This window comes from Pseudochaenichthys georgianus, chromosome 5, assembly GCF_902827115.2.
Source record: "Pseudochaenichthys georgianus chromosome 5, fPseGeo1.2, whole genome shotgun sequence".
Classification (NCBI taxonomy): domain Eukaryota; kingdom Metazoa; phylum Chordata; class Actinopteri; order Perciformes; family Channichthyidae; genus Pseudochaenichthys; species Pseudochaenichthys georgianus.
Window position 1 is genome coordinate 31,517,978 of NC_047507.1, and position 24,694 is coordinate 31,542,671.

Here is a 24,694-nt window from a genome sequence, read left to right on the forward strand (position 1 = left end):
TTGAATGCAAACGTTTTACTCGTCTATTAATTTGTCAAGATACTAGTTACTTTTCCAGATTAATATTATATAAAAATCAACTTATACTGTACATTATGATGTATTATTTTATAAAATGTACCTTTACCTTTGCCAGCAGATTAGAATGGTGAACACAGCAATAGATCAATAACTGTAACCCTGTGATATAATATAGATCATAGAAAATATGGATACAAAATACTTTTACATGTGGTGCTACTTTATTATTTTACTCCATTCAGAGGAAAATACTATACTTTTTACTCTACTTCATTTATATAAGTTAAATATAAAAAAGACACAATAAGCTGATCTGGTATAATGCAGCACTGTGCTCCTCACTTACACAGTATTTCAAGTGTTCTACAATACTGAAATGCTCTTTATGTTTGATACTTGAAGTACAGATAACACCTCTGTGCAGGATAGGTACTTTAACTTGTTGTACTTATTGTTGCTAATGCTTTTGTACTTTTACTGAAGTAACATTTTCAATGCAGGACTTTTACTTGTAAATGAGTATTTCAACACTGCGGTATTACATATGTGACTTCAGTATAAGACGTGAGTACTTCTTCCACCACTTCTTCCCTCTTTTGAGCCTGAAGAAATACAGAATGAATGGGAAACGAGCCGTGATGAACCTCTCTGGTATGAAGATGATTTCCTTATCGGCAAATGATTGTGGCTCATGGCAGGGGTTAAACCGTGTGCCACTTTTTATTTATTTTCTGTGATTCAATTAAGGTTAAACCAGATTTTAAGAGTTAACGAAACTTATGCTGATGCTCATCTGGCAAAAACATGACCCATATGTATATGTATGTTCTGTCATGCACACATGTATTGGAATGTTACACAACCACACACACCAACACACACACACACCACCCACACACACACACACACACACACACACACACACACACACACACCACACACACCACACACACACACACACACACACACACACACACATTCAGGATAAACAGCAGGCGGTTTTATTTATGGTTGAATAAAAGTGCAGCTGTTGTTACCTTTTAAAAACATCATCGTCATGCAATTTATTTTAGGTCTGCACCTAAAACACGTGAAAAGTGTTTTTTCATTTGACTGTTTTGTATTTTTAGTGTGCATCTATATTTTGTAGATTTCCTTTGATATTTATATAATAAAGACTCTTAAACATATCTGCTCCATCACCTATGAAGATCATAGTTTAAAGCAAATAAAAAGCACCAAACGGTGTGATGGAGTGACTTTCTGGAAATGCTTTAACAACACCATTAAAACAGCGTTTGAAGTGAAATGGCAGTAATTGTGGTAAACCAATTATTCATTTACCATCCGTTTAACCATTCCTTTAAAGCAGCTGCGGAGCATCTGGACCCAAACAAACCCACTATCAGTAATTCAGTAACAACTGAGAGTTATGGGTCTTTCACTTTCTAATAAACCGTCCAGTCAGCACTTGGAAATGTTAATAAGATGTTAATAAATGGATTTTAGTCCAGGTGGCCTGCAGCCCTTCTCCAGTGGTTCGGTGGTCCAATTGTCACATAGGCAGGAATTTGAAAAAAGCAGCTTAAAAGATACAAAATAATTTAATCTGTCGGAGGAAATACAACGACCAACATTATATGTTCATTTATAAAAAAGTTTTCGATACAAACGCCTTATTAGTGATTTATAAAGCGCTAATAACATTAATTAAAAGTATTAACTCTATTTCAACCATTAGAAATTGGTAAACAACAAAACATACCAACAAATAAATGTTACAGACATACGAAATAAGTTAGTATAATAATTATAATAATAATAATAATAATAATAATAATAATAATAATAATAATACAATTAATACATTCATTTGAATTTGAATAATATATTTAATGATATAAATACATTTTTATTAATCAAGCGCTTTGCAGGTGCTCATACATTTTACAAAATAAAAGTCAAAATAAAATCAAGCTCACACAGCAACATTTAAAATTAAGATGACAAAATACATGTTTTTATTTATGAAAAAAGTATATTTTTTAAATTAAAATCATGTCTGAAATTTTTCAATATTTTGAAGGTGGGGGGGTCAGTGCAGTCAAGTATTATTTGTTTTAGGTTATACAGCCATCAGTCCAGTAGCTGCTGTTCTGTCTGAGCGTGTTGCAGCAATGTCCTCGTTGTCCTCTCAGTCTGGGACGCAGGAGGTCACTGCAGATTTTCCAAAATGGCGGGTGTGAGATGAGAATCTCTATGTGGCCCAGAGAGCGCTCAGGCCGCTGAGCGAGGAGCTCACCGGCTCACGCTGCGTGGAAAGACCTCCAAATGGGTCAGAACTGTCACAAGCCATCCCATCACGTCCCGCTGCCCAAACATGATGGAAAGTGGAATGAGAATGAAATAAGACATAGTGAGTCCTCTGGGCTCAGGAGGAACGGATCTGCTTACACGACAACCGCCCTTAATTGGCAAGAAGCTCAAACGGTTGACCCCCAGGAGCCAGATTTGAGGAGAGTTACGAGACAGTGGCTAATGCAGCACAGACCCTTTCTCCTGGATTGATGAATGAACGCGTCCAAGAGATCTAGACATCTGGGCTCGGGATACAGAGAACTGCATCCAACTCTAAGTGGACTCAGACCCTGCTTAATACGGCCCAGCAGGTAAAGTAAATACGACTGAGGGGTCACAGCGGGCCTTGCAGGGACCTTGGTTGTAAATAAAAAGAACCATGTTGGATCCACACTGTTCGGGCCTGGCAGGGAACCTGAAGAGCCTTCAGACAGAAGCCGTTGCTCCAGGACAGAGAACAGCTTTTTATCAGTGTTTATGATGAATAGCTGCCAAGCTTTCTCCTCAAATGTTAAAGGAAAATGGGTCATAGAGGTTGCACTGCAGGTGTGTTCAAATGCAGAGTTAATTGCAAAGAAGCTGATTTTAATTGCTGATTGATATGAATATTCATGCCTTAAAGACACCTTTTGTCATAAATAAGTGATATTTGTGCTCCATGTGTGGATTTTCTCGACAATAACTCCTGTGTTGCCTTCAAATTAACCTGGCCGTAGAGCACAAACATCAAAGTGCAGATTGAACATTTTGGCCGCGATGCAAAGAGACATGTGAACTCTCTGTGACTGCTTTTAGTGTCCCTGAACCTTTTTTTTCCTTTTTAATTCCATTCCACTTGAGTTACACAACCCACAGATGCCACATCGTGTCGGGCAGAACCGAAGGGGATATCTTTCTGATGTCTTTTATACATCAACATGTGTCCCCGGTGTGTCAGGGAACTCACGCAGCGTCAGAAAAGAAAACCCTCTCTCTTTTCCTGCGTACCCAAATCTCTAAAACCGGGGTACAACGGAGCTGATCCAGATTTGCGGCGATTTGACGTCATATCGGCGGCGGACCCACAGCACTATCAGAAACGTTGCTATCATGTTTTGTTGGCAATTATTGTACATTGGGTTTTGCGTACCATGAGCGGGATAAATACAAATGAAATGAAATATACCAGTATTTGGTATGTCAATGACAGCATTCATTGTCTATTAATTGTCAATACTATTCCTCTCCATCCAATTTTTCTTTGTATACACAAATACATTTTCCATGTCATTCCTTTTTTTTTGCTACGTATTCTTCTTTGTGTCTCTGTATGCACCACATACACCAAAGCTAATTCCTTGTATGTGTAAACTTACTTGGTGATAAAACTGATTCTGATATGTATATCAAACCGCCTACTGTATGGGGATTAGCTGTTGCAGTAGTGGGCCAATCACACGTCACATTAAATCAAAAGACTGCTTGTGGTGATTGTTTTCATATAAAAACAAACAAATAGTCTTTTTTTCTAGATAGTTTGATATTCAAAATATGTATCCAAATCCAGTTTTAAAATCTGAGTGAGTCTATGAAGCTTTAATAATAGATATTGGTCTCCCTCTACTGGCAAATATACAACATTACATTATGGCTGTTCTTTTTCTCTCTTTCATGTCAAGTCTATTGTATCCAGTCACAATTCACAAAGACCCTTACCATCCAAACATGTAACATAAGTAAAATGTGTGAAAAATAACATATTAAAATATCAGATAGTCTATAGATTAGTGTAATAGTACTGTACCATATCCCCTTTAAAAAAAATGTAAACGTTAAAAAATGTAGTACTCAAGTCCAACTGTATTTGTCCTCAAGCACTATACCTAGACTCTTCAATAAGGAACGTTATAACTCCTATGCATAAAATAACTATCGAAATAACAACATGGAGAAAACGAGGGGAAATATTATGTGGACAGATTTTAGAACCGGAGGATGAAACCCTCTTTATTTGTCACACACATCTACATGCACAAAGCTTGGACCTCTGCTTTTAACCCATCGTAGTAGGAGCAGTGGGCAGCTATTGTACAGTATGAGGACGTATAGGGACATGGATTGAGCGGTAGCACAGGTTGCACTTAAATGTCAAGATTTCTTTTGACCTAGATCCTTACCAAGGTCGACCACCTCTTCCGTAAACAAAGGCCACCTCCATCTACATCTTGGAACATATACAGTAGTACATTGTATAAACCATAATAACCTTCAGGGGAGAGCAGTTGAAATGCCATACATAGAATGAGTATGACTGATTTAGGCCACAATTACTGACTGAGACTAAGTGTCGGTCTGCTGCGTTTAGCAGTGTAACATGGATCTGATTTACTATTTGCTTTTCTTTCATGACGCACACACACTATAACTAATGAAATAACATATTCAGCTCACAGGTAAGAGAACACTGCCTCATACAAAATAGATCCAGGCAGTCAGTTAATATCCTGAATATCCTCTGGGAAACGTTGCGGTATCATTGCCAGATTGATCATTTTTAGACTCCCTCATTCAGCTCCCTGTTGAATAACAATTATTCAAATTATTTTAAACATATTCAAAGTTATACATATTGCAAGCTAGTGTGTTCCACTCTGTTTGTGCAGTTGGTCATCACCATGTGTCACTGGGAGTCAATCACAGCAACAGCAGATTGCAATGATGACATGTGGCTGAATTTCAAGAGAAATCAGCCATGGGAAAGAAGGGCTGCAGCCTCCCAGGCCTCATCAGTGTAATTTCTGGACCAGTTGCTCTTCTTTTTCTTAAGAGATGCAACTAGATCCTTGTTAAGAGAGAGTAACTCCGCAGTATAATGAAACAAACTATACATAAAATGAAGGTCGGTCACTCGTCAGTCTGTCAACATGAATGAGTGAATAATGCGACTGAAACAAAAATGGGCAGGAAAAAAAAAAATACAGAAAATGAGTTAACACATTAAGGGGTGTCGACCACAATCTCATAAATAAAATTAAGTTTTTAAACAAAGTGTGGTGTCTTCTCCAAAGGCGCTCCAATGACAAAATCAACCCAACTAATCGAGGTTCCTATTCCTCTCTCTTGTTTTCATTAAGAGCCCAGCTGACAACATCCAAGAAGTGAGCCACAATAACGTTAAAGAGGTCAAAAATAAGTTCCGAGAGAAACAGCAGCCATGTTTACAGACGATACCGTTTTTCAGTCAAGAGTCAATGCTCCAGTGCATTTTAGAGCCCTTTTTTTGAACAGTTGCTTTAAAGGTAGAATAACAAAGGGGTAATTATTTTCTTGATTCATATGTACTAGATCAAAATGTATCTTTGTCTGGGAAGCCATCCTCCATCTATGTGTTTCTTGGGAATCCCGCAATCAAATGCAGCCATTTATTTTTAGAGGACACCATAGCGGAAGATCTTAGTGCCTCCAGGGTTTTTTTCTTACTTTGCTGCTTTCCTAGGAATATTGACAAGAGTTGGGAATCCTCTTGGCTTTGTTTTACTCACTGGACACTCACCAGATCCATGGACAATATAGATGTATTTTTCCTTTAGGCCTTTTAAAAAAAGCTTTGAGCGTTCCACTGAAGCCATGAAAAGGACCAGCTCATTCTTGTGGCTAACATTGTGGCAACAGACCTTGAGAAACCTCTCGCAAGGCAAGGCTAGGCTAGGCTAGGCTAGGCAAGGCTAGGCTAGGCAAGGCTAGGCAAGGCAAGGCAAGGCAAGGCAAGGCGCTTTACAAAAAATGAAAGACATTAAGAAAATGGCATTTAAAATCAGTCATTAAAAAGAAAAGCTAATAAAAGAAACATTAAAAGAAAAAATACATGGATAAAAGTTACAGTGCAGTCTAAGATATGAATAGTTTAATTAAACATTGAAAGAAAAAGTACATGGATAAAAGTTACAGTGCAGTCTAAGATATGAATAGTTCAATTAAAAGCAGCGACAAAAAGAAAAGTCTTCAGCCTGGATTTAAAAGTAGTCAGAGTTGCAGCAGACCTGCAGGTTTCTGGGAGTTTGTTCCAGATATTTGGAGCATAATAACTGAATGCTGCTTCTCCATGTTTAGTTCTGACTCTGGGGACAGAAAGCTGACCAGTCCCTGAAGACCTGAGAGATCTGGATGGTTCATAATTTAGCAGGAGGTCAGAAATGTATTTTGGGCCTAAACCATTCAGTGCTTTATAAACCAGCAGCAGTATTTTGAAATATATTCTTTGACACACAGGAAGCCAGTGTAAAGACTTCAGAACAGGAGTGATGTGATCCACTTTCTTAGTGTTAGTGAAGACTCGAGCAGCGGCGTTCTGAATCAGCTGCAGCTTCCTAATAGATTTTTTAGTGAGACCTGTGAAGACACCATTACAGTAGTCCAGTCTACTGAAGATAAAAGCATGGACAAGTGTTTCCAAATCCAGCTGTGACATTAGTCCTTTAATCCTAGATATGTTCTTTAGGTGATAGTAGGCTGATTTAGTAACTGTTTTAATGTGACTGTTGAAACTCAGGTCAGTCCATGACTACACCTAGATTTCTGGCTTTATCTGTTGGTTTGAACATTGCAGACTGAAGCTCAACGCTAACTTTTATACGTTCTGACTTGGCTCCAAAATCCATTACCTCAGTTTTATCTTTGTTTAATTGGAGAAAGTTCTGACACATCCAGTCATTGATTTGTTCAATGCACTTACTCAGTGTTTAAATTGGAGCATAGTCTCCTGGTGAAATTGTTACGTAAATGTGTGTGTCATCTGCATAGCTATGGTAACTTATTTTGTTGTTTTTCATTATCTGAGCCAGTGGTAGCATGTAGATGTTAAAGAGAAGAGGCCCCAAGATGGAGCCTTGAGGAACCCCACATGTCATATTTGTCAACTCAGATGTGTATTTACCTATAGAAACAAAGTTGTTTCTGTCCTTTAAGTAGGATTCAAACCAATTTAGAACTGTTTCCGAAAGTCCCACCCAGTTTTATAGTCGGTCGAGTAATATGTTGTGGTCAACAGTGTCAAACGCAGCACTGAGATCTAATAATACTAACACTGAAGTTCTGCCACTGTCTGTGTTTAAGTGGATGTCATTAAAGACCTTTACAAGAGCAGTCTCAGTGCTGTGGTTTGGACGAAAGCCTGACTGGAACACATCGAAACAGTTATTTAAATGCAAGAAATTACTCAACTGTTGAAAAACAACCTTTTCAATGATGTTACCTAGAAATGGCAGGTTTGATATGTGCCTGTAATTGTTCATTACTGAAGCATATAGATTATTCTTTTTTAAGAGCGGTTTAATGACTGCAGTTTTCAGGGCCTGTGGAAAAATACCTGAGTGAAGAGATTTGTTTACTATATGAAGTAGATCTGAGGCCATGCAAGGCAAAACATCTTTGAAAAATCCTGTTGGAATAATATCAAGGCAGCAGGAGGAGGATTTCAGAAGTTGTATAATGTCCTCTAGGTTTTTATCATTGATCTGATGGAATTGTGTCACGCTAAGCACTAGAACATTTCATGTGTCTGTTAAAAGCACGATAAGCTCCAGGCCACCATTATGTCATTATGTTAAAACACCAGCTTTGGGATAGCTGTCAACCCAGTAAACATACTCATGTCTCTGTCCTAGTTTCATGGTTAAGAAGTGATATATCTTACAACTGATTATTTTAGTATCATATCAACAGTTAGTTATTTGTTAATGCTGTCAAGCCATAAATGTGTTTAAAATTCTAGCTGAAATATAAAACTTTCCAAAGATGCTCAACAATGTCAGAATGACATATCGGGTGTGGGGGAAACTTCTGAAGCAATTGGAAACAGGACTCAGAGAGGCACGAGGAGTGCTGGAGCTTTGATGGCAAACACTGGTGGTTTATTTGGAGTTACGGCCAGAGAATTGGCAAGACAGGTGGTGTGTCATGAGTTGACACAGCGGTTGCCAAACCAATTCTGAAGAACTATTCTGCAGCTCGAGGTTTTAACTAGTTCGGAGTGTAATAATCAACATTCTTCATCAGTGAGACTAAACATTATGGACCCTGAATCTAACTAGAGCTCTCGTCCATAGAAAAGAATGTGTGCCAGGGAACCTTCGTCCCTGAACAGTAAACCACCTCATGGCGGCTTGTCCTCTGTCATAGACTGGCAACAACAATGCGCCCAAGCTGCCCCTCCTTAAGAGAGATAGCAGCAATACCCAAGGCCGGCGTAGACCTATGCCATGGGAAGGGAGACAGTGAGAAGAGAAAATGATGAACTGTGTCGAAGGATAAATACCTAAGCAAATTATTCCCTAACATCGGGGAATATGTAGACATTTTTGCCAAAAGCATCAAGGACATTTCCATTTGCTCGAATGCATTTTTTTTATAGCTTCTGTTCAAATGAATAACAGTGTAGAACAAACAAGATCATGCAGAACTATATACATATCATGATTTCAAAGGAATTAAAAAATGTATGTTAAAGGTTTATTTTGCGGCCCTATTATGCTTTTTGGGGTTTTCTATTTCCTGTTGTGTGTTATATAGGTTTTTATATGTATGTAAATGGTCTGCAAAGTCTAAAATCCCAAAGTTCCCGCCACTCCTGCCTGAACCGCCTCAATTATAGTCCTTTGTTGATTCCCTTAAGTGACATCACTATAGCCCTTTCTCATTTCTCGAACTCCCCTCCCCTCCTCGACTCCTATCCTCGATACTTAGTCCCGCCCACAGGAGATGCGAGCGGAGGAGCCGAGGAGGGGAGCCGAGGAGAGAGGAGGGGAAGCAGCAGGCAGTTATAGAAATGAGAACTCCTCTCCTCTGAGCGGTCATTTTAAAGAGACGTCCATTAATGATGACCGGAGGCACAGCAGCCCTCTGTCTGATGGACAGATGTGTTCATGATGACTTATATATTTACTTTTAATTCATTCACAGTGTGGTATAATGAGACAATAACAGGCTACAGATGCGGACACGCACACACACACACATATATATTTATATAAATATATACAATTTCAGAATCAAACAGAGCACTCTCATAATAACGTAACACTATCAGAGACTGGATATATCCCCCCCCTCTCCCCTCTGGTCGCTACAATGAGGAAAATAAATTACGGGCCAAAAGTTGTATTTACAAGTATTAAAAGTAAGCAGAGGACACTAAACCAACTGGGACCTGTCTGTCCGCTGCATCTACGGCTACGCACACACTGTACCACACACACCTACACCACACACACACACGCACATACAGCTCCTAAAACAGGCTACAGCCGTTGTGTATTTTATTGTGAAGCACTAAATGGTTTTAGAAAAATATCGACTCTTTGTTTGTAGATATCTACTAAACTAAAGCAAATAAAGAGAGTAGGCCTGTTATACTGAGTGATATATATTATACACATTGCTCTGCTTTCTGCACGGACCTCCACTTAACTGACCTCTCACTGTAAACATCGCGTCGCGATGAAAGCAGTTAATAAAATAATATCCAGGGGATGCATGCAGAGCTGTCATTGGCTGAGATAAGTCCGGCCGTGCGTCACGACTCTTTGAAACATCTCTGTTGCCGGAAATGCATCCACGAAGGAGCCGTGGAGGACCCATCAGTGTATCCTCGGTTATAGCTCCTCCAGAGAGCCTCCTCGACGCTCGGTCCTCGAAGTGCATTTAGAGAAATGAGATGTCCTTCAACATGGCGCGCTAAAATTCATTTCCGGGTCACTACCGGAGGACCGAGGAGTCGAGGAGTCGAGGAGGGGGATTTGATGAAATGAGAAAGGGCCTATGTAACACTTGCACTTACATTGTCTAGCGCTCCAACACATTGTATGTGATAGGCTAAGGGGCGGGACATCTCTTTGGTTGACTAATCACAACAGAGCCGGTCAGCTAACCAATCAGAGCAGACTGGGCTCTGGTTTCAGACAGAGGGTGAAAAGAGGTGCTGCAGCACAGGCAGAATGAGAAAAATGAAGAGCTTTTTGAATGTTAAAGCATGGAGACATGTCACAGTAGAGGCACACAATACAAATATGAGCCTGAACATGAGTAGGGCCCTAAAAAACAAAGGACATTCTGCTGCACACTAACCATATTTAACCACAGGGGGGCATTGTTTGACAACTGGTCACCCAGTGTTAAGCTCCAGAGGACAAATCCTCCTCCAAGGTCTCCATCTGTCTAGACAAGTTGCAATTTCCCCCCTTTTTATGAGGGTGAGCGTAGAGTGCTCCAGCATTTCTACCTGAATGGTTTGAAGAGACAAATTCACAGCTTATCACTATTGTGTTGTCTGAGCTGTTGAAATGTGTCAACAAACAAAATGAAAGTGAAATTGGGCTTCAAGGCAAATAAAAAACAGGAGGCATATGGGACATCAGTCAAAGCGGGCTGATAAATGTCAGCAACCGCGAGGAACTTTCTCGTCCTGCTCTCTATTAACATGGCAGTCACATCGTCTGCTCAGGATTGACTGCGGATGAGTGACATCATGGGATGATGTTCAGGATACTAACTGACTGACTGAAAGGCCACGTTTTGTTTTGAGCTAGTGTCATCCAACTTGTTAAAGGATAACTTTCTTCTCATTAATACTGGTGCATTCATAGTATTTAATAACATAATAAAAGTAGAAATGAGTTAGAGATAAGTTTGTCGTACAATGTCAGTATGAAGGGCTACAAATAGTATAACTTCATAATTGTATGGCATTCAAAAAAGTTTGTAGGGTGCCGTTTCATTTTATAAAACATAAATAGATGTTTTAAGATGTTGATAGAGGTCATGTTCAGGGAACTCTTGACAATTGAATACGGCAGCACCAACACCTTCCCTGCCGGATTTGGAACCCCCTCTTTAGTTTTTCACCTGCTGGGCTCAGAGTGAAATGCTTTGGTGAGCATAATCTAGAGGGGAACAGCCAGCACCAGTGTGATTTTGGTGACGTTGTGACTCTCCTGGACAAAGTTGTAGGGGGGGTGCCATATCTGGCAGGAGAAATACCTGCTCTGCTGAACATGGTATGTAGAGAACAGTGCAGATCTTCCCTATTGACATCAGGAAAAACCTAGTCTAAAATAAGGAACATTAATAGTGTGATATAGGCACAGATATAAGATCAATAATACACTTTATTTTAGGGCACCATTCAAAGCATTCAATGTCACCTTAAAATACAATACAAAATAAAATATGAGTGGCATTACAATACAAACATGTGTTGAGTAGGAAACCACAGAGGAAAATTACATTCAAAGGAGCATTTCAAGTGAGTGAAGGCAGTTTGAACAAATTATCTTTTAGGCTTGCTTGAAAATAACACAGTGTCTGACATTACCATATGTTATATCATTACTGTTATATCATTGCTTACTATTCGTGGTTATCAATATAGGCTATCAGACACTTAAACAACAGAGAAGGTTTTAAGAAACAGGACTATACTGACAAATGACATATTATCCTGTCATTGTCTGTTCTGTAGGAAGGAGGAACATAACAGAGTGGGACTACTCAAAAACTGAAGTTTGTTCCAATAAGAAGATTGTGACTATCTGAAAAGTGTCCTTAAAACGAGCCTCCTCGCAATTGTATGCACATTATTTATTCAGCCGTTTGCTGTTTAATCTGATGGGAAATATATCATTCAAAAGAGAGAAAAAAAGCTTATTAAACTAGACGACCGCTCAATACAGGCGATGACGTCACCTTTGCGCGTCCCCGCAAACAGGGCTTCAATCTACGGCATAACACCGGCCGTTCTGTGGTTCTCCAGATTCTACAGATGTTCAGTCCGCCCCCCCCCCCCCCCCCTGGTTACAAGTAAAAGTCCTGGCAGGGCTCGACATTATAAATGGCCCGCTGGCCCGGAAGCACTATTTAGACACCCCGGGCCAGCATAGTACTTTCCACTTGCCCGCTCGGGCCACTAAAACTATTGTGTAAAAAAAAATATTTCCTGTGGTATTGGTATTTTGACTAATTTTGTTAAATTGTTTCGTTTATTAACGCTACAACATAGCGTTCCGTGAGTCGCTTGTCGTTGTTGGGTGAAAAGCAAACAGCTGTTTGCTGCGGAGCGCAGCGCGAGCAGGCTCACGTGAGCGGGATCGCGCTCCTTCACTACAGACTGCCACCTAACCATTCGCCAAAATGTTTTAATACCAGCGGTAACCGGCCAAGCGCCGTGCAAAAAACAATCTTCAAATAAAAGAAAGTCACCGGAGGAGTTAAAGGAGAGTGACAGGTAGCATGAAAAGAAGAGGGAGAGAAAGGTTCAGCCAGCTTGATCGATGGAGTTGGCTTCTAGTGATGCAGTGACGCGTCCTAAAAACCCTTTTATAATCTATCGATTAGATTTATGATTCAAAAATTATAAAAGTAGGGTAGACATGTGGAGATTATCCGGCTGAACAAAACGTGCATTTATCAAACGGGTTTGTTTTCCACAGACCTTATTTCCAGCTATTTTCCAAAACCCTGTGGAGAAATCCCATTGCTTTTTGTCGAGGGAACCAGCAGCTTACTTCCTGGTTTTATAACGCGTCACTGGCTGCACCTCTCAATATGATGCCAATATAAACAAGGTCTTCTGTCGGCTCTGTACATCAATGCCGACCTATGCTGACAAGTAAGTGAAGAGTAGAAAATATAAAGGTATTGGCTATCGGGAAATGTCCCAGCAGTTTAGGATAATGAAGGATCTAATCTAATCTATAGCCATTACATTTCTAGCTCCTAATGACAGGAAGGCAGAAAGTGCATTATACAAATAATAATACTCATAACAGCAGACATTTTTTAACAATGACCACAATATCATTATTTTAATAAACGAAATATGAACAATTGAGGAAAATCAGGACGAACTGATTGTTCAAATGTTGTAGTACAAGTAGTAATGTAGTTAGTGCATAAATGACTATTGCAACAAATGTGTTAATTTTCTTCATTATTAGTCGATTTTTTTTGGACGAATGCTCCGGGCCAGTGGTTACAATGGTGGGGCCAGTGACAATACAATTCCACCGGCCCGGAGGGCCAGTGGCTTTTTACCCTTAATGTCTACCCCTGCCTGGATTCAAAATCTTACTTAAGTAACAATCCAAATCTATTAGGGATGTAACGATATATCGAATATCGCGATATCGCGGTAAATAGATGTCTCAATACCGTCGTGAGACTGACAAAATCTACCACGATTTTATTTAATTTTTTTTAAATAATTTTTTTTTTTGTAAACCTTTATTTAACCAGATGGTCCCATTGAGATCATCGATCTCTTTTTCAAGGGAGACCTGTCCAACTTGGCAACAAGTAGGTTACAACATGAACATAAAACAACAGATAACACAAAAGGACATCGTATTTACAGGGCTACATGTACATACAAGAGACATAGACAAGTACCAACAGTATATTTATATCTCGCCCTGTCAATAAACCTCACCTTCTTGGCAAAAACTGTATTGTTTTTGAAGTGGTGGAGAGACAATGCACAGTTTTACCCACTGCTGTCACCCATGGCCAAAGCATATCTCTCTGTCCCAGCAACATCAGTACCAAGCAAGAGAGTTTTTACCACAGCAGGGGATATTGTAAACGCCCAAACATCCCAGCTTCTACCTGGAAATGTAGACATGCTCATATTCCTAAAAGATAACCTTGATGATGCTGAGTGAGTGAGTTAGTGAGTTAGAGTTGAGTTACTTGAAAAACTAAAGTGAAACTTAATTTATTCTATTGCAGGGTCTGATTATTATCTTGTTGACACTTTAAAATACTACTATCCTACTAAAATGCTGTACAAATCAGATTTATTATTTAATGAAGAAAAAAAAATGAAAGTAAAACAATTTCAATATCGTGATGAATATCGTACCATGGACTTTTTATCGCGATATTATCGTACCATGAGTTTTTGGTATCGTTACATCCCTAAAATCTATTGGCATCAAAATATACAAAAAAAATCCAAAAGTAAGAGTAGTTATTTGCACAATGTCCCATTTTAGAATTATATATATTAAATATCTGGATTAATATTATTCATGCATTAATGTGTTCAACAACCCTGGTAAAGGTGGAGCTAATTTACTTACTTTATATACTGCTGCTCGATATTTTAACCTATTTTGTGTTAAATTGTAATCTGAATATGTTGAGTAACTAGTAATTAATTTAGTTAAATTAATGTAGTAGAGTAAACAGTACAATAGTGGCCTCCAAAATGTAGTGGAGTAGAAGCATATAGAAGGTTAACACGGAAATAAATCTGTAGTACCACACAATCTTACTTAAGTACAGTAGGCTACTTGAGTTAATGTACTTCAATACATTACACCACTGCTCTTGAGAAAGCCTTTTGCATTGTTATGCTAGCTAAAGGCCAGACTTGAAAAGATAGGGACGACCGGAATGGTATTTAGTTGGTTGCAGTGTGCAACTTCATCTATAGCTTACTCTAAAACCTTCAAACTGCTTATTTATAACTTCATATCTTTCAACATGTAATAACATGACCTGCCTTTCTAAATTGTCTTAAGTGTTTCCCTTTTTTATTTTGGATCTCACCTCTCCTCTTCCTTCGACAACTTAACTTCAAGTCTTTGTCTATTTTCCCGCCAGTTCTGATTGAAAGCCCTGCCCTGATTTGTTGCACTTGTCCCTCATTATCACTCTCCTTACGTCTTGTTAGTCTCTGAGTGATCCTGTTTCTTGTGCTTTAACCTGATACAACATGGAACTTTAGCTATTATTTTTTATGTAAACCTTCATTTGCCTTTTTTTTTGGAGCAGTGGAAACAAGCTGTGAACATCACAAGAAGAAATACAAGTCAATAGGAGGAACTTTAGCAAATAGTTGGCTACCTACACAGCCAGCAAGTGCAGAGCAACGTTAGCATTCGATTGGATTCGTGTTTGAGTCTACCTGATGAATGTAAGTCCTACATTTACTCTCCTTTTAGCTTGAGTTTTGTGTACATGCTTCTCTTTTTGCAAAATGCTACTCTATATTCAGGCTGCGGCCCCACGAGGACGAATTCGGTCGTTTGCGTTACTGTTTAGTGTCATATAGACCGTTCGGCCACACGAGGACGACCGAATATGGCACTAAACGACTGAGGAAACGACAACGGGTCCCAAGGTGGATAGAAATGCATACGCCACTCTCTGGGGGGTCAAACAGCTCCGTGTGTGCGCCCTATACGGACATTTTCAGATCACTGATAGTGATTGCGCAATAGCCCCGCCTCTCCCCACCTCTTCTGCTCACCTCCGCTTACCCCGCGCCAGTGCTGAAGTGTTTCGCCACCAACAACAACAACAATGGCGGATCGCAGAGTTGCTATCGTGCTCCGGACGCTATTGACCATGCTACAGTTGTTTGTGCAACATCTACAGCAATAATGATGAGGCAATAGCCCCGCCTCTCCCCACCTCTGCTGCTCACCCCCACGTCAAAGTAAACTGCATCCTGAATTCAGATTATTTATCTTTCTCTCGCGAGTGAAGTCTAATCTGACAGGACGGAGACACGCAGCTCTGCCCACCTACAGCTCCTCCCGCTGCAGCAAAACACACACTTCAAGTCAGATCATCACCCTTAGCTATTTTAATTACCTCTCAAACTCCCTAAACTAGTTATAAATATGTTTATTTTTTACTGTCGGCCGGGTCACTCATTACTGGATCAGCTGCTGCATGAGACAGACACTGACGCTGTCCGAAGAGAAGGAGGAAAAAGAGAGGCTCCGTGTATTTTATCATTATATTATATAGAGTCGTTATTAATTTGTTTTAAAGCTCAATAAATAACAAAGAAGACCTTTGACCGGCACTTTCATAATTTTGTCCGGAAGATTTAAACTTTAATACACGCTGACTGGCGAAAAACTCTGCCCGGTTCCCTCGGCCCCCACCGCGGAGAATAAACAGAAGGGCAACCATGACAACCATGCTTCTTCGCTGCTTTTGTGGAGGAAGTTACAGCGCCACGTAGAGGCTCCTGCATATGTACTGCAGCTTCTCCAGCGGTTGGAGCTAAACGGAGCGGTCTCGTGTGGGCAGACACTATCCGGATAATTATTGCATGTGGACGGAAGCCGTTTGCGATTGCGTTTGCGTTAATCCTATGCGTTTAGCCGTTTTCGTCCTCGTGGGGCCGCAGCCTCAGTCTCTTGCTGTGTCAGTTTGCTGTTTAGTGCTGGGGACTGTTAGCTATTTTCTAGCTTTTCTGATGCTGCTGACTATGACCAAAAATGACACTTTGAGAGTGATCCAAAACAAAAATAATATAAGATTCGATTTTTTTTAGAAAATGCTTTATTCCACCAGGTCCATCTGCTTGCCGGCTAGCAGTTTTTGTTGATTTGGGCATATTTCCTGGACAGGCTACTTTGTACAGACAAAGTTAATAATAATTGTTATAGTCCAGTTATAAACGACATTAATCAAAGATATGTTGCTGTATTTTAATGGTAAAAAAATGCATTCATCATCATAATTATTCTATATAATTTACACAGTGCCTGTAAACCGGAGGAGAATGCTGGCATTTATTCTTTTATATACAAATGTTTAGCACAAAGCTGTTTTTGAAAGCAATCACAAGTGACAAACCCCAATAAATGTTTCCCCAACTCTGCAGTTCCTCCTTTTGTTTTTGTTTTTACTTTAGTATTGACTTAAAAAATGTATATAAGGAATATTGTCTTTCCAAATGTGTTTTTCTGAAATGTGCTGCCGTGCAAGACCCACCAGTCTGGTACTTTAAGTAAGATAAAACAAACCATTTGTTTAAAGGCGTTCCTATCCCAGGACTGCTACTTTCAAGGAGTTGGAATAAACAGCAATGGGAGTCCATCCATCACACTTTTCCGGGCAGAATGGCAACAGAGTCTGGGGGGCAAGGAGGATGATAAATGGAATTGCTTTGACTAATACAGGCACAGGGAGACGTTTCACAGTAGCTGTTCTCTCTAACCTCGCCATCCTGCTGCCTCCACATCAGCGCTTCAATCCATCTCACACTCAGATGTCTCAATGTCCTCCCCCCCCTCACTCATTCACACACATGCACTGCAGAGTCTGGTGGGACTGTGACATTTTCCAGGCAGGAAGGTGTTTTGAATGATAAGGGAGAGAGTCATGACTGATTACGAAGCTCCTCTCTGTGGCTCCCTCGGAGACATCCATTAGATTGGAGAAGAATTGATGAGGACATTTGTCTGTCTGAACTCAGTTTTTCCGTCATTGGACTCCAAATCATAGAGGGTTTTAGAGGTGGGAGCAGCTGGGGTCGGACAGTTCTTGTCCTCTGTGTGTTAGCGTCTTAGTTCAGACATATCTCCTAATGAGGCTCTCTGCTGCGTACTTCCTATCCTGTGTCCTCTATTGCCCGTCTTGTTGTTGTGACGTACTGACAGTTTTCCTCACGTTGCTTGCATTGGCAATCAGCACATTTTGGGGGGTATTTTAAAATTGAAAAGGCAGCGTTGCACATTTACATGTTTGAAGTTCCGCCTCATCTGCAGTTTGGATTTATTATATTTAACATGTAAGGATTTTAGAGTTTACATTTTTCTCAGGGTTCCTGCGAGAAAGATAATATAAGATAAGATGGAAGATGTATTTATCCCCGTGGGGAAATTCAGGAGTTAAAGCAACAGCAGAGTGAATGTGAAAAACAGGACAGTACAGATTCACACAAGGTAAAAAACATTTTTTTAAATAAAATGATATAGTAGCTTTTAGGATATATACATATTTGGTTTCCAATCTGATATCAGTGATCCATCTTCCCTAAACTAAGCAGCTAAAAATCTTTCTGTATTTAATAATCAGTTGCTAAAAGTAAGGTATCGAAGGGCCCCAATATACATTTGTGGTTTTTCCCTTCCCTGTAACGTCTTATATAGGTTTGTGTGCAGGTAAATGGTCTGCAAAGGCTACATTTCCAAAGTTCTCAGAAAGGAATTTATCTGCACACAATAGGGCGTATCAGGGTGTTTCGTGTTTTAAAATGACCTCAGAAATGCAAGAAATAACTGAGTGGGTAGATCTTCTCAGTAGTGAAGGGGTTGCTGAATTGCATTGTCAACCTTCTGTTTCAGAACTAAAGCCCCCTTAACATTGCTATCATAGAAACATATTGTTTATTGTGTAGCACACAGAAACAGGACTGAAATATCGGTGCCTGCTTTTAACATTAGCTCACCACAGCAAACAAATAGAAAAAACCCCACAAAAGAATGGGTAATAGTCAGTTCCATGCTCCGTTTGATTAAAGTCCTTATTGACAACTACCGTAAAACGATCACACAGATCCGAAAAGTGCATCTTCACAACTCAAGCTGCCAACAGCAAACACTGTAGACAAAATAATTTGAAATGATAAATATAAATTGACCAACATTTGTACTAAGAAGAACTCAAAAAACAACTTACAAGGTTACGTGGAAATATTATTATTCTGAAATCGACCTGCTTAGATATAAATCACCCATTTCATTTTAGGTTGCTTTTTGCCATAATTTGTCCATAAATAAACCTTAATTTAAAATGAAGTTCATTGTCCTGGAAACCATCACTAAACAAGGGTCGAATGAGTTAGTGTCCTTTCTTGCGTAACTCTGCAGCACAGGACAGCGGGGGAGGACAGAGAAATATGAACTCATGCATGCCATTGTGTGTCAGTGCAAGACCCATCTACTAATTGAAGTAGTTTCTCTAAATGTCACCCCAAATCCATCAATCACCACGAAATATGTCTTCCACGGCTGATTTAGGGAAATGGTGGCATGCCATACAAAACTAAAAGTGTGTGTGTTTGTGTGTGTGTGTGTGTGTGTGCGTGTTGATAGAACATCCTGAGATTTCTGACACTTGCAGACTAGCTGTGAACAGAAGGGAAATGTATTCAGCGACAGTCAGAAATATTTTCCTCCACTCCTCACATGTGAAGCCCTGACTTTGAGGATGATCTTGGAAAAAGGAAAACAGGCGAGCATCCCCCCCACCTACGTCTCTAGTGACGGTGGGAGATGGTGGGGGTGCTGCTCGTGTTGCAGAAGCATGATGTCTGACGTTGCAGAAACGTTGAAGGACTGAGAAACTATTAGGAGAGGAGGGAGGAATACCAAATGGGAAAAAACAGTCAGTGACGCAGGAGTCACACCTCTTGCTCACAGGACTTATCTCCTTGGCAACTATCTCCGCCCGCTTCAACTCTCACCAATTGAAATGGTCTCTGTCTCTGTGTTTTCATTCCTTTCATTAGCTGTCTCAAAGTGAATGTGCCTTTCAATGAAATTATGCATTCTGTCTGAGTCCCACAGAGAGGGCTACCCTTTCTAATTTCATCTCCCTTTGGACAGACATGAAACAGAATCCCATATTTCCGGAAGCTGTAAGGCAAGGCAAGGCAAGTTTATTTATATAGCACTTTTCAACACAAGGCAATTCAAAGTGCTTTACAAAAAACGAAAGACATTAAGAAAATGGCATTTAAAATCAGTCATTAAAAATAAAAGCTAATAAAATAAACATAAAAAGAAAAAATACATGGATAAAAGTTAAAGTGCAGTCTAAGATATGAATAGTTCAATTAAAAGCAGCGACAAAAAGAAAAGTCTTCAGCCTGGATTTAAAAGTAGTCAGAGTTGCAGCAGACCTGCAGGTTTCTGGGAGTTTGTTCCAGATATTTGGAGCATAATAACTGAACGCTGCTTTACCATGTTTAGTTCTGACTCTGGGGACAGAAAGCTGACCAGTCCCTGAAGACCTGAGAGATCTGGATGGTTCATAATTTAGCAGGAGGTCAGTAATGTATTTTGGGCCTAAACCATTCAAAGCTTTATAAACCAGCAGCAGTATTTTGAAATCTATTCTTTGACACACAGGAAGCCAGTGTCAAGACTTCAGAACAGGAGTGATGTGATCCACTTTCTTAGTGTTAGTGAGGACTCGAGCAGCGGCGTTCTGAATCAGCTGCAGCTTTCTAATAGATTTTTTAGTGAGACCTGTGAAGACACCATTGCAGTAGTCCAGTCTACTGAAGATAAAAGCATGGACAAGTTTTTCCAAATCCTGCTGTGACATTAGTCTTTTAATCCTAGATATGTTCTTTAGGTGATAGTAGGCTGATTTAGTAACTGTTTTAATGTGACTGTTGAAACTCAGGTCAGAGTCCATGACTACACCTAGATTTCTGGCTTAATCTGTTATTTTGAACATTGCAGACTGAAGCTCAGCGCTAACTTTTATACGTTCTGCCTTGGCTCCAAAAACCTTTACCTCAGTTTTATCTTTGTTTAATTGGAGAAAGTTCTGACACATCCAGTCATTGATTTGTTCAATGCACTTACTCAGTGCTTGAATTGGAGCATAGTCTCCTGGTGAAATTGTTACGTAAATTTGTGTGTCATCCACATAGCTATGGTAACTTATTTTGTTGTTTTTCATTATCTGAGCCAGTGGTAGCATGTAGATGTTAAAGAGAAGAGGCCCCAAGATGGAGCCTTGAGGTACCCCACATGTCATATTTGTCAACTCAGATGTGTATTTACCTATAGAAACAAAGTTGTTTCTGTCCTTTAAGTAGGATTCAAACCAATTTAGAACTGTTTCCGAAAGTCCCACCCAGTTTTCCAGTCGGTCGAGTAATATGCTGTGGTCAACAGTGTCAAACGCAGCACTGAGATCTAATAATACTAACACTGAAGTTCTGCCACTGTCTGTGTTTAAGTGGATGTCATTAAAGACCTTTAATGGGACAGTCTCAGTGCGGTGATTTGGACGAAAGCCTGACTGGAACACATCAAAACAGTCATTTAAATGCAAGAAATTACTCAACTGTTGAAAAACAACTTTTTCAATGATTTTACCTAGAAATGGCAGGTTTGATATGGGCCTGTAAACATTGTTAACCTTGGATTTCAACCTCCCTCTTTGACATGACTTCATTTATTTGGTGAGATCAGGCTGAGTGTCTGTCGCCAGTTACAACGTGACAGTGAAGTAAGGTGGAGAATGTTGGCCAATGGAGGAAGGAAGATATTTTATTTTTGGCCCTGCACCCTGCAGTGCCACCCTGCATGCCCTCTGACTGCCATCACGCTGCCAGTGGCTCTCAGCTTATTATATCATCATTTCAAGCCATCTCTCAGCTGGACCGCCTGACCCCTGAGCGTGTGCCATGGACACATTAGTGATGATGTATGGTGTGCAGCTTTGGACATGACAAAACGGTCCTGTGCCAGAATGTTTGGAAATGCCTAAGTGATGCAAAACATTATGATTGCTTTTTGCAATTGCTTGACAAAATAAGCTTTTATCCTTTTACAGACATTCGACAGAAATTGAAACACTTGGCCTGCTCCAAGTTCAAAGAAAAAGTCTTCATATTTACTGCCTAAGACAGAAATCAAAACATAGCTGATGATGTGTTGCTGTTATTAGAACATAACTGGCTTATAGCTAGGAGGAGATGACCTTTGACTCATCCGCTGTGATTTGTCTTGGAGTTGTCATAACACAAAAACATGTTTTATTTTGCCTGTGATATCAGTGCTGACTGGTCCAAACGTGCTCAAAACTCCCTATGTGATAATTAAGTATGCAGGGAAATGTCCTATTCCAATCCCAGAGCCATTATTTCCATAAACTGCCGTGTTCTGAGAGGCAGCTGTTGGAGAGAAAGGCCTGTCAATCAACGTGTCTCTGTGGCAGCTGACAAGGTCATTAGGCTTAACGGGACTTCCACGTCCCTGCATCACTAGACTACAACTCATGTTAACGTGTCCTCATAAACCCTGAGAGCTACATGTGATACAGCTGGACAGTGTGTCTCTAAAGAACTGTACATACTGTAAATCATAATCCCTGTTCCAAGTGCACACACATGCACAGAATGATCTCTCACTTAAATATGGGAATCACGGCTCTCATTGGAAATCCCTGGTTTTATTTCGACACGTCAGTCAAAGCAGATCTATTTTTGCATGCGCACCCGGGGGACTTCCTGCGTCACTGAACACACCAAATGTGTGACATCTTCACAATGGGCCCTCTTGCATCACTTTGTGGCCAATCCACAGAGGATTTCAGACCCACTTTTCCAGCAGTTCCTCAGTCGGAATAAGAAAAATGAACCTATTCCTAAACCGTCTTCTTTGCAAAAGGTTACTGCATTATTCATAATATGGATATGCCATGCTTTCAAATAATTTAACCAGTGGACCATTTACGAAATCCATGTCAATCCTGCATAGATTTAGCTCATTCAACACACGCAAGGCAGCACTTCCAGTTACATTAAATTCACACACATTCAAAACACTATATGACAGTTGGATTTTATGTAAACAAATAAAATAGCTCAAGTAACAATGAATCCAAATGCCTAAACCAAGGAAAAAGGCTGTCATAGCAACCCGAAATCCTATGTTTGAGTGTTTTACAGGTTGTCTTTATAAAAGAAACAAATGTGGACTCGGGTTTCTTACCTCCTAAATTAGGGGTTTAGCGCTGTTACAAAAAAATGTGGCTAGCTTGATTTAGTTTGGCCGCTTTTATTATTACTGGATTAAAATATTTATTATGTACAACCAGCAACTTCAACAAGCCTTTAATCTTACTATAACAGCGGTGCAGTACTCTTGTTTTTTCTGGACGGAGAGTTGCTTGAGGAACAGATGTTCTTTTAATCTTGGCCTCTCTGATGCATCTGTGCCTCCTGTACTATTGTCTGCTGTCAAGAGCAGCACTTTCATTTCTTTAATTGTCTCGGACATGCTCAGAGTATCCTGACCGAGGGCAAAGGCAGAGACTTCACTTGGGAAGCCAGTCATATTGCCCTTTCCAGGAGCACTGCTCAACGGAGCCCGAGGGCTGCTGGGTGTAAGAGGCTGTCCTTGTGTTCTGTTCCTCTGCTAAATATATTGTGTTCTTTGCTATTGTGTGTCTCTCTGGGACAGTGTACAGAGACAATGAATTACTGATGATGGAGTAACACTATAGCCTGGTCACTTATATTTCTGTCCCACAGTAAAAGGGATTGCACGGGTGATAAATAAGATTAGATGAGTCTGGGGAAGGCGTGTGTGTGGGCGGATGGTTAGCAAACACATTTGACCAAATGTAATGTCTAGCGTCATACAGATGAATGTGGAGTCCCTTTGTTAATATCTCTGTGGCTGAGGTTTAACTGTAGTCATCACTTTTCATGGTACAACATGGTAATTTGTTATACAACATGCAGTACTTATTCTCATTCATTGTTTTTCACAAACTAAAGTTTGCCTTTTGCTTTCTGATAAATCACTCAACCCTACATGTAGCTGTTTTGTCATAAAATCATTAGATTTTCTTTTTTGATAATGCAGTTTATTGCAGACAATTACATTACCTAGAGGATGAATCAGAAGGTTCCAAATGTTTTACTGTGAAATATATCAACATCTACTGAATGGATTAGCACACAAATCAGCAAAGACATTCATATTTCGTAGACTGACATTTCCTCTTATGCTGAAATGGGGTTTGCAATTTGGCGAACATATTTGTTTACGCATGTGAAATGTCCATCATCCCTTTTACCTTAGCAATCTCATCTGATCTCAAATCAGACCTCATCCTTGTGTGTTATCCAAATGTTAATGTGTTTAAGTTATTGAGCATGGAAGATTACAGACTATCTTCGAAACATCAGCTTGCTCAAGTTGTCTCTGTGTGTGAGCAATGAGCATGCTTGTGCTCAAACACAGGATAGCTTAGTTTTCATTAGTTATACAACATCATCTTTAAAATGAACCTGGCATATTTGTACTACTTAAACAGTAGGTCAGGACTGTTTGTATAAATCCATGATAATCTCTAAGTACAAGCCTTTATCGCCCCCTGAAATGCCGAATAAATTGTGATTGCAATCCCATTATATAAAGCATAGCCCGAGGGAGGAGCTTGCTAGGCTGCCACTGCTAACAATGACATGGCAGAAAATGTTCCCACTGAGCTGCTGTCATCAGATGGCGGCTACATCTGGTGGCGAGCGAGCTACACAAATTCAGGCATCTGAGGGCAGAGCTAAACCCTGATCATCACATAAACACTTCCCTCTATAGCTCGGCTGAGAGAGCACAGTGGAGCTGCTCGTTGCATGAGAGTAATACAACCCCTCCCCGAGATCAAACGACCATCTCATTTGTCCTGGCAGTTGGCTGGGGAGGTGTGTGTCTTGGCGGTTGACAAGTCAGGGGAGAGTCCCGGGTTGACAGGGCACACTCCTCATCAAGTGGAAAACAAC